The sequence below is a fragment of the Lactuca serriola genome, chromosome 4 (genome assembly GCF_051521515.1).
Source record: "Lactuca serriola cultivar US96UC23 chromosome 4, Lser_US96UC23_V15, whole genome shotgun sequence".
In the NCBI taxonomy this organism is placed as follows: domain Eukaryota; kingdom Viridiplantae; phylum Streptophyta; class Magnoliopsida; order Asterales; family Asteraceae; genus Lactuca; species Lactuca serriola.
This window is the reverse complement of record NC_136411.1, coordinates 77,572,863-77,583,933: the sequence shown is the minus strand read 5'-3', so window position 1 is coordinate 77,583,933 and position 11,071 is coordinate 77,572,863. Positions and strand designations below refer to the sequence as shown.

At 37.6% G+C, this 11,071-nt stretch overlaps 1 pseudogene; it reads right to left on the bottom strand.

Moving 5' to 3' along the window:
- Positions 1-2,418: 2,418 nt before the first annotated feature.
- On the bottom strand, positions 2,419-3,567 carry LOC145098532 (F-box protein At1g10780 pseudogene; annotated as a pseudogene).
- Positions 3,568-11,071: the final 7,504 nt, after the last annotated feature.

Below are 11,071 nucleotides of genomic sequence, written 5' to 3'. Positions count from 1 at the left end.
TTGAGGAAAATATGTCATCAGCAAGCTCCACAGACTCTCTAGCCACAGCCCAAAGAAAACACGATTGGAAAGCGGCCAAGCTTGCTGAACTCATATGGAGAGAATGCGGATTTGATACTATGATAGATGAGTCGCTGATTAACTCATGGGTCAATCCGCTCTGCAGGCTACTAGATGAAGACTACACTCCACATCTCACATATGCTGAACCTCCTTCTGATGGATATTGTGATATTCCAATCTCTCCCAATGCCAAGTATTTTGAAGTTTTTGAGTCTTTTGACAGCAGCCTCCCTGATCACAAACGACTGCCTATGGAATTTGAAAGACTTAATAACTTTTATGCGAAGCATGGCTCTTCTGTTGAAAACATATGGTCTAACGATAGACCATCCGCAATCAAGAATTACAAGATGCGGAAGTTTATGAAGGCTGACTTTGTTCAGTACACTCTTACTAGAAGAGAGCATGACTACATATGCACTCAGGCAGATTTCCCAAGCATGAATCCGGAAGAAATCTTCCTCATTGCCAGAGTATTCCAAAACAAGGCAGAAAAGCATCCGAAGATGCAAATGGCCCTTGACAAAGCCAAATCCTTTCTGAGGGATATAGTTTGTGACTTCGCCAAGATTGATGCGGATATCCACCCCACCATCGTCAAGAAGTTTGATCTCCCCCCACTTGAACCTGTGCCAATGCCTATCGAAGGCTTTGAAGAAAGATCACTAGGCGCAACAAACTTTCCTTAACTTGGTATCATAATCAAACGGAAGAATGACAACGTCAAATACTTCATTCCGATGAATGCCATGCACCGCCTGCCCAAGAAACAACTTGACATCTGCAAGACCGCAGTTGAAAGATCGAAGCATACTACTGCAGAAGTCAAATTTGAAATTTCTAAAAGAATCACTTGGCTTGAAAATGTCAGGAAGTTCTGGTGGATTTTGATCAAGTTTCTCAAACTTGATACCTGAACCGGAGTTAAAGAGGTCACTTACGTGGAAATTGTTGAAACATAAAAGTGACCCTCTTGAACTAACATACCGCAACCATCTACCTACTGCAACGGTTCACCATCCGCGATCATCTCAGAACCCGGAGTCAGTTCTTCTTGAGAATGCGCAGTCCATCATTCTGTTTTTCTTATCTTTATGTAATATACTCTATTATCCAGCATGCCTTGCATGGATGCTTATAGAGTAGTTGTTTAGTTCTGAGACTCTATAAATAGAGACTCCTTCTGATGTATTATCAAAACTTCTAACTCCTGAATTTCTTCTTTAACTATCTCTCTTATCACTCGATGACTTGTGAATTATTCTAAATATATTCCTTCAAGTTATCCTCTTCATTTCTCTATCTTTCTATTCTTCTTACTCTAAATTGCTACTGAAACATATCAAACTATAACCTCTCTCCGGAGCAAGTCTTTTAGACTTAATCACTAAACTTGATCTTCCTTATTAACTCGAAGTGAATGCATTCCTTGTTAGGAATCAGTTTAAGTGTATTCTTAATATAACAATTGTTGTCATTTATATTTCTTTACTTTCCGCAACTAACTATCTAACTATCTAACTATATTATTGTTGAGCTTTTAGATCCTTTGAGATTAACTATTCCACAATATACTTGTTCTAACGTTTGTTCAAGTGTGTCTCCAAGTTTTTCTCTCAACAACTACCAAGCTAGCAAAATTTTCAAAGAATATAACAAAATGTGTATCATACGAATAAGATTCTCTTATAACAAAATGTATTAAGCAAAATACCTAATTTGTCCCTCCGCTAAAATATAGTTTTCATAGTCTAGGCCTTGGTTATCCTGTGGTGAATAATTGTGTGGACTTATATCAATAAAGTTGATTGCATTGTAGTTCTTAATGAATCTCATGTACAGTTGTACCATGTTTTTATCTCTAATGTTTGTATCATATATTTGGTTATTCCTTGTAAACTGTAATATACCTGGAAAGTGAATATGATCTGGATCCCCAATAGATTAGTTAAAATTATTTTTTTATATATCAAAGATCAAGAAACCTTCATCTTTTGTCACATTCTCCAACATGATGAACTCGGGGACATTAATAAATGGAGAGTCATTTCTTGGATTGAAAATGAATGGAATACCCGAATCATGCTTCCCATGCTTGTTCATGGTGGTAACCCTAACAATATCTTCACCACTGAAGTTCCCCTCCCTTATTTATAAATATCATATAATCAGTTAAAAGTCAAAACTAAAGGGAAAGTAGTGAAAAAATTGGTTGAATTTTGAGTACCCGATGTATCTAGGGTTTGCTCACACAGTTAAATCACCTCTTTATGCTTCCCTAGCTGTGTAATAAGTAGGGGCAAACCAGTAGTTTCTCTGAATAGGAGATTATTGACAAAGCATCGGTGATAGTTCCTAATGCATTGGATGTCGACCCATGCGTTTTCTCTTCAAGAAACTCGCATTCTTTAGACTGTTCTTTTGGCATAGAGTAGCAAACATTGCACCATGGATGTCGAATGTTTTGAGCTTTGGATGACTTTTGAAAAAGTCAACAAAGTCAATTTCTGCAAAGGGGAGAAGAGCTTCGAAATCTCTAGTGAATTCAACTTTCATATACAGATGTTTTACTTCACTTGCAAGTTGGAGAATTTTGTTTATTGCATACCAACACCATTAAACACTTCTTATGCATAAGGATTCAAGTGCCATGAGCTTATTACCAAAATCTACTATATAAACCCTCCCTGCAACCAATAAATAACACCCACAAACAAAAATTTTGATATTGTTATAAAAAATATAATCTTGAAATTATAAGGCAACAAGAAAAAAGCTTAAAGATGATTTTGAAATTACCACCATTGTTTGAAATGGAGAGATTCTTCAAGCAATTGGTGTCACAAACTCTAATCCAACTACACCCTTGAAACTCAAGATATTTAATCTTTGGAGCTGAAAGTGTAAGTAAGCAGCTACTTGATCCATAAAAATCCAGTTTACACTGCTCAAGTTGAAGAAGCTCAATCCAAACAGTCCTCAAACCCTCACAACCAAGAAGCACAAGATTTGTCAAATTAGGATTTGCTTTCATGGCCTCAATCAAAGCTGAATCCTCCAATTTTGCTCCAACAATTTCAAGATTCTTCATTTTTTGTAACACATCCCATTTTGGAGCACGAACCATTAGTACACCCCAAAGTCTTAATGACTCTAGATTTTTAGCAAATTGATTGCATTCAAGTTTAGACATACTGTTTTTGTTTTGATTCTTTAGGGTGGCCCCCCAAGCGAGAGCCATGAGGTCAGCCCTGTGCTGGTGAATGGGTAGTAAACTACAAGTTCTTCAAATTGAAAAATTGATGAGACAATCTCTAAGATAATGCAGTCAGGGGTATGGCCGTCTTTTAAGTTGTCAAAGATGCTACGAGGGAAGTAAAGGCTTTTAATGTAAGGCATGGAGTCTTTAAACTTTCTAGAGACACGATTACAAGATGCCACATCTTTAGCATTGTTCATGTTTAATAAAATGTATTGGACTATAGCTTCTGGTAAGGATTCCATTCTGTTAGGATAATAATCAAAGATGTGATAGTTAGTTTGAATTCAAAATATATACAAGACTGCAGAAAGATTAGGATTAGATTTCAAATCAGGAATTGGGTGATTAATGTTTAGATACTGTTTAAAATTGTATATTTGTTAAGTTCTTCAAATGCTATTGAAAGACGAAGGTTACGTAGGTGAAAACCAACCAAAACTGAATTGATAATTAGATGTAAGTTTCGAATAGAACAAAACCCAGAAACAATAATCAAATAGAATATAAACAGATAAAAAAATTTAATTTGAAAAAGACAAGCTTGTATAGAAATGGAAAATGATTGATTCAATTCGTTATTTTTCGGTCTTGTTGGATCTTTAAATTGAATTTTCTTTAGGTTGAAAACAGGATGTAAAAATATAATTAGATTATGATTTTTCCTATCACATAAGTAACTGATAGTAGAAATCTTACTTTGCAGATCTTAAGTTGACCTTCCTGAAATTGGGATCTAATGCAACAGCCATTCTACAGTCGTTTAGACCTTCCCTCATTCTTCCAAGAGCCATGCGTATAGCTGCATGATTGCTATAACACAAAAGAAGAGGTTGTATACAAACGCCAGGTGTCTCTGTATGTTGTATTGAAGTAATACCCTTTGAATAACATACTTCGGCTTCTGATAAATCTCCACTCTTATAAGCCTCGTTTCCCCTGCACAAATCAATATATTTCAGAAATCAAAATTATATTAGGTTTATACAAAGGTAAAATATCAAAAAAAGTGAAAATACGAACAGAGAAGAAACATAGAAGAAACATTCCCAGTGTTCAATAAATTTACTTTGATTTGTATTCTTCTCAGTTGATCAAGCAGTGAAAATACGAACAGAGAAGAAACATAAAGAATGTACCTTTTGGGATTGAACCAAGAAGGAGCAGGATAAGATGGGTATCGTTGACGGGCGGAGCGTGGGTCGGCGACGGTGGCGTAGAGGAGAGATGAGTGATATGGTAATCCCTAAAAATCGGACCAAAAAATCTCTATATCGGGTTTACAAGTACACAAACCTCGCTTTTTTCCTTTACGTTAGAACCAAGTGAAGGTTAGATGACGGCGATGATATTGGTAACTGATACACAAGGAAAACCTTGTCAACCAACATGAAACAATTAAGACAAAGTTAAAAGGTTTTCGTTGCTTCAGCCTTTGTTGTTCACAAGCATGGAATGAGAATAGAGGAAGGGGCTTGTTTAGCTAGGGTATTTTGAAACGATTGTGCGTTGTGGTGGTATGTGTATGGAGATAGATCGACATGTTAGTAATAGAGTAGTAGTGGTGGCCATCATCTCCATTGTCGATCGCAGACATTAAGGGAGCGGGATAACGAACCCTAGAAGGCCATTACATTGAGCAGTCGCACATTTAGAGAGTGAAAGGTAGTGAAGTGGTGCATCGGTGGCTATTGTTTTGGCGATCCGGTGGGGACTGTGGTGGTCCGATAGGAGCGGAGGCAAGAGCGGATGAACCTGATTCAGAAAACCAAAAGGGTGATTAGGGTTTTCCAGAGAGAGAGAGAGAGAGAGAGAGAGAGAGAGAATGCAAAGGTAGAGGAAGAGGGCTGCTTCAAAAAGATTATTAGGGTTTTTTGTTTGAGGATTTTAGAAGGAGAAGGAGATGAATTAGGCGGCTGTTTAATTTTTTAGGATTTCATTTCCCACCATAGATTATTAAAACAACGGAGAACGCGCCATTCTAAAAAATATAAAACTACACATTTACACGACACGCTTTTATGATAGGTGCCCTCTGTGTTTTTAATTTTTTTTGTTGGACACTAGTTTTAGGGCGCCCAAAAATGTGTGCCCTCTATCCTTCAAATTTTGGAAAACCGACATTAATTTTGAGGGCACGCACAAATGCGCTTCCTCTATCATTATGTGTCATTAATTTTGTGTCGTAAAATGCTGTTTTTCTAGTAGTGATTTGACACACAAGCATAAGCAAATACCGACTTACGATCCAAAACGCACTCTCCTTGCCTGCAATCCCAACCGATGATCTGATACCCATCCTGCTATAACCCAAGAACATGGACCCTTAATCATATCACAAATTATCCATAACACATCAACCCACCTGTGCACTCCTGCGCTGACATATTGTTGCCAAACCTCGTGACCAACAGACCCCAAGCTGGGCTTACATCCCGACTTTGAAGGTCACAAGCTTGCTCATTCTTTCCCCCAAAATCGGAAACTAAAAGGGCTAAATCCCCACTAAGTATAGCGACATACCAAACCATCAATCAGCCATTATACTCCCATCTACAATTTACAAGCCGATCATAACGGTCGTTCCATTCTTGAGTCCCAGACTCGAATTCGCAGCCTCGAGCCAACACCCTCGAGACCTCGAACCCAACAAGCTAATCTAGGTCTACACCCATCAATTCAAACCGATATCACCACTGGGGCAGAATAATTTCCAGACCAACCTCATGCCCGGGAAACCATAATCAAAGATTGAAAGATACGGAGCTACTGCCACGAATCATGGTATCCAACCATACTATTTTCTCCCAACCAACCTTTAGAATCCCCAAAACTTTCCTCGATTCGAGTATGCATCCTGTGCTTCCAGGAGTACGGTCCTAGTACTATCCTCCACACCTATCCATACTTTCCTCAAGAATCCTTTCGAGTCCTCCAAGATCTACCCATAATAATACTTCCCAATACCTGCTTAACAGTGAAACAACTACACTAAAATATTTCCTAGGCTCTCCTAGGATTTCCCCACCTCCCTGCCATCAGCTGCTAAAGAACTTCAATCAATGTTATCCAACCACTTCATGAATACCATTACATATTAGAAAACATAAATAATCTTTCGACTAAAGGACCCAACCCTACAACGGTTAGACTCAAACGAGAGATGCGCAATAGAGCTGAATCCTTCACTCTAAGATTATTTAACCTTCATATCATGCAACTTAGTGTATTCATTTAATGGTGAGCTCACATCAATGTGAGTCCCACAAAGCACAAAGAAAGCATCCTTCGAGCAGTGGAGTCGAATGACACTAAAACACAATAAAATTGAACAGATCCTCATAAGAAGTTCTCGATCTCCATTTTTCAGCATCTCGGATACACTTTCGACTTGCCCTCACTCTCTCTCTCATGTTGCCCCGCTATACGACAACCACTCATGAAACATCCACCAACCCTGCAGAACTCGTGTATGCTAGTCATACATAACATTGGATCCTATAGATAGTCGAATACTTGATCCTACCTTATGCCCTTCATCTAACAAGAACAGGAAATAAGGCCAAATCAAATATTTTCAGGCTATACAATCTTAGTTATGTACAAAAATGATTCCTACACTAAGCAACTACAATAATGATGTCAATTTCATAAAAGAAAGATCCTAGGCTATCAGGCATCATATAATCGGGCAATTATATCATGCAATTCCTAAGGATCCTTAGCCTGTCACTAGTTGTTGTTCTAACATATCACAACATCAAATATCAGTGTGGTAACTTGGGGTCAACTTACTGGCTCCGTCTGATCGTACACATCGCATCCTCCTTAAATATTTTGAAAAAAAACAATTTAAAAACCATTTTTGAAACCTGTTCCTCCAATTCACTCAAACAAAGGCTCTGATACTAACTTATAACATCACCAAAATCACAACAAATTTAAACTTAAAAAAAACAATAGTTATAAGATGTTTACAAAAATCATTATTTTCAAAACATTATTTAAAATCAGAGTCTCCCAGGATCCAATTAGTTGTAAAACCACAAATGTGTACGGTCCCGCCTTCACCTTGCCACGGTCCACTGAACTACCTAATACCATAAACCAAAAGTGTAAGCACAAATCTTAGTGAGTTTTCCCAAAATACCACCACACAAACAGATAACATATACCAACAAATAGCATGCATACAAGGCCTTCAACCTGACTAGAATGCCCTACCAGCCTACAGTCTATCTGGTACGCTCATAGAACGTTTAGCATCACTAGTATGCATCATCACACCTTCATCCTATCTGGAACGTTTTTCGGGCCTTCGGCCTGACTGGTATGCCCATCAGGCTTGCAGTCTATCTAAGACACCCTGAGTCTCTCGGCCTTTAGTCTACACTGGTCCGCCGCAACCCAACCACACACAGCATGTCGACATATACATATCCAAAACACATATAAGCCCAGTAAACCATAAGAACAAATCAATATAAACATTACCGGAATTGTTGACTGATAGCACAAAGTAGTACAGCCTCAACCCACCCACACCACGACGACATATACACAACTAAACATATAACCAGTCAACAGATAATCAGGCAGATCTTACAAACCACTAAGCATAGCATCATCCTATATACTAGGATACATATCTAACACATCACTACAACATACCAACATTCGATAAACAAGGATAACAATCCAATCGGCCAGCCTTGGTGCCTTCGACCCAAAAGTATAGTGATAAAAACTCACCTCAATCCGTTGATAATCAAATGCCTGCTCGGGTTGTTGAACCGGATAACCTCGCGCCAACTAACAAAAATACAATCTTAATTAACAATTATCTCGATAATCCAGAATACAAGGCCCAATCCATAATCCAACTACATAAAGGCTAAAAGACCATTATACCCTTTTCCTAAGTTGGCCCAAAACCAAGGCCCAATCCAAAAGCACAAATAGCCCAAAATGGAAACTCAAAGCCCAAAATCAGAAATCGAATGGCCCAACAAATCCCAAAGCCACATCTCAAACACCACCCAAAATACCCAAAATACCATTCAAAAAGTAAATGGGTATGGCCCACGTCATGAGCCACTACATGGCAAAATAATCGAGGCTGCAACCCTCACGATGTGACATGCATCTTCCTCATGTCATGAGATCCATATGTTTGACATTTTGATCCAAAACCTCTTAATCCAATAAGCTACCAATCCATCTTTTCCAGGAGGCTTCCTAACACTCCTAGTGTCACACCCTAAAACCATGAACGGCGGAAACGTTCTGGGGCGGAGGACTTCATGTACAATATCACAACAATGAAAAGTAGTAAACATGCAACAACATCATCCATTTCATTAATAATATGATTTTAATACAAGTGTGTTTTGTCAAATTATAATAGACACTAAAGAATAAATCAAAATGAAAGATGTGTCTTGAACGAGCACCATCTTCCCTGAACCTTGCATCGGTACCTGTCTATGGTTGAACTGAGGATACAAGTTATTTTGAAAGCGAGTATCAGCTATAAAGCTGGTGAGATCATAAGTATTTTAGTGTCTTAATTTGTATGTAAGTATTTGTATGTATCTGAACTGTAAGTTTTGAAAATGCATATGAACTATAAGTATTGAAAATGTATATGAACTGTAAGTATTGAAAATGTATATGAACTGTAAGTATTGAAAATGTTTTGTATGATCCTAGGAAGCCCTATGTTTCCTACTAATAGTATCCTTCTACCAAGGCATCTAGTATCTGTGTGTGTGGTTCTTGTAAGAGTGTGTATTTTCCAAAATCTGACTATCATTAACCAAAAATATAGTTTCTACATTACCATGTGTCGTGTGAATGTTCACGAGTGAATGTAATGAGAAAATGATATAGTACTATGGTGTAGTGTCGAACTACAACCGTACTAATTACCTTAAGTCTAGGGTAATCTCGTAAGTACTGTAGTATTTGTAATAAGTGACTACCTCTGTACTCCTATTGCCTTATTTGAGGGATAAGGCCTAATGTGATGGCTAGATCCCAGGCTAAACGCTCCCCTGTCAAAGTGATTTTGGGACCTTTACACGACGCCTTCCTGTATGCAAGCCGTGAACATCCACATTACTATGATCATGTATACCCGATATAACTATCACAATGCGTTGTGATTCATCGGTATAGTTAGATCATGAACTTGTTCTATGCTATAGCACCTAGTGATGTCTTTCCTATCAAAGTATATGTAGCAGCACTCATGTAAACATATATATGTAAACGTACTCTTGTAAGCGTAATCATGTAAAACATATCTATGTAATAGTATAGTAATGTACTGTAATGTTCTGCATGTGCTAGCTGTAACGTGTGTTCTCTCTCTATCTAGCATGTATAGTAATGTATTGTGTGTACTAGCTGTAATGTGTGTTCTCTCTCTATCTAGCATGTATTGACTCATGAATGAACTGACTCATTGTATGATATCACGTTCTAGTAATAGCCCTAGTATCTTCCTAAACAACCCATACGGTAGCTTACTAGTAATGTAACTGGTACGTATGAACATGGATGTGTACCCTTGCTACCCAAGGGTATTGAACTGAAATTGAAGAACCTTTATGACTATATATCTACACATGATATATAACTAATATTTAAACGACCTTCGGACGGATACCCGATATCCCACCAGACCACATCTCAAGCGCGAAAAGGAAATAGGGTGAATAGCCTTCCTAAGTTCGTTAAACATTTCTTATATAACCATACATATATAGGCATGCAATTGACAATATAAAAGCATAAAATAAGTTTTGTAAAACCTTTTGAACAGGATTACTATCTAAGAAAAGATCGACTTGATGTCAATCTATAAAACGGGTTGGAAGTATTTATCTAACAAAACAATTTTAAATACAAAGAAACATTTTTTTGAAACACAATTGTAAAAGAGTTTGAAATGAAACATATAGTGTATAATGAAAAATTAAATCAGGATTTTTAAACATATAAAACGTATATGAAAATCCTTTGAAAAACAATCATTTGAATGCTGCTTATTAATCACATGTGATTGATATAATAACTAGCATGATTCTACTTGTATCCCCCCCCCCCCATAAAACATTTAAAAACATTTAAAACATTGATTAAGGGGTATGAACTCACCTGTAGTAAGTGATTGGTATTGAACGGACTGTATCGGAAGGAAGGATCAGACAAGTGCTTGGTGTCAAGTGAAGACTTTAGACACACACAATGATCCTAATTACATATGAAGACATATGAATATAAACAATTAGTGATTATAACACTAATTAAACATGTATAAACATTCTAATGCGAGGAAAACACTTTGGTCAACTGCTAGGAGGCTATCAGGTTGCAACAAAAGGGTGCAAAGCCTCCTATGGGAGTTTATAGTCCAAAGACCATGTGTTTGGAGTTTACGGCCCTGGAGAGTAAACTCCTGGCCATAAACTCTATAATGGGTCACTAAATGAAGCTCAAAGATATTACAACTTAAGTGGTGAAGTGCTTCAAAGTTTAAACAAGTGTTTGGGTGGGTTTAAAGCCCTAAAATGGCCTTGTTACATGTTCACGGCCCTAGGATCAATCCCTTGGAGATTACGGCCGTAATCTCCCATGGGAGGGTGTTCTTAGTGATTTTCAAGTCCCTAAATTAACTAGGAACTAATCCATGCTAGTGTCCAAGGCCTTAGGAGAGTTTAAAGCACCTTTTGACCCTATTGT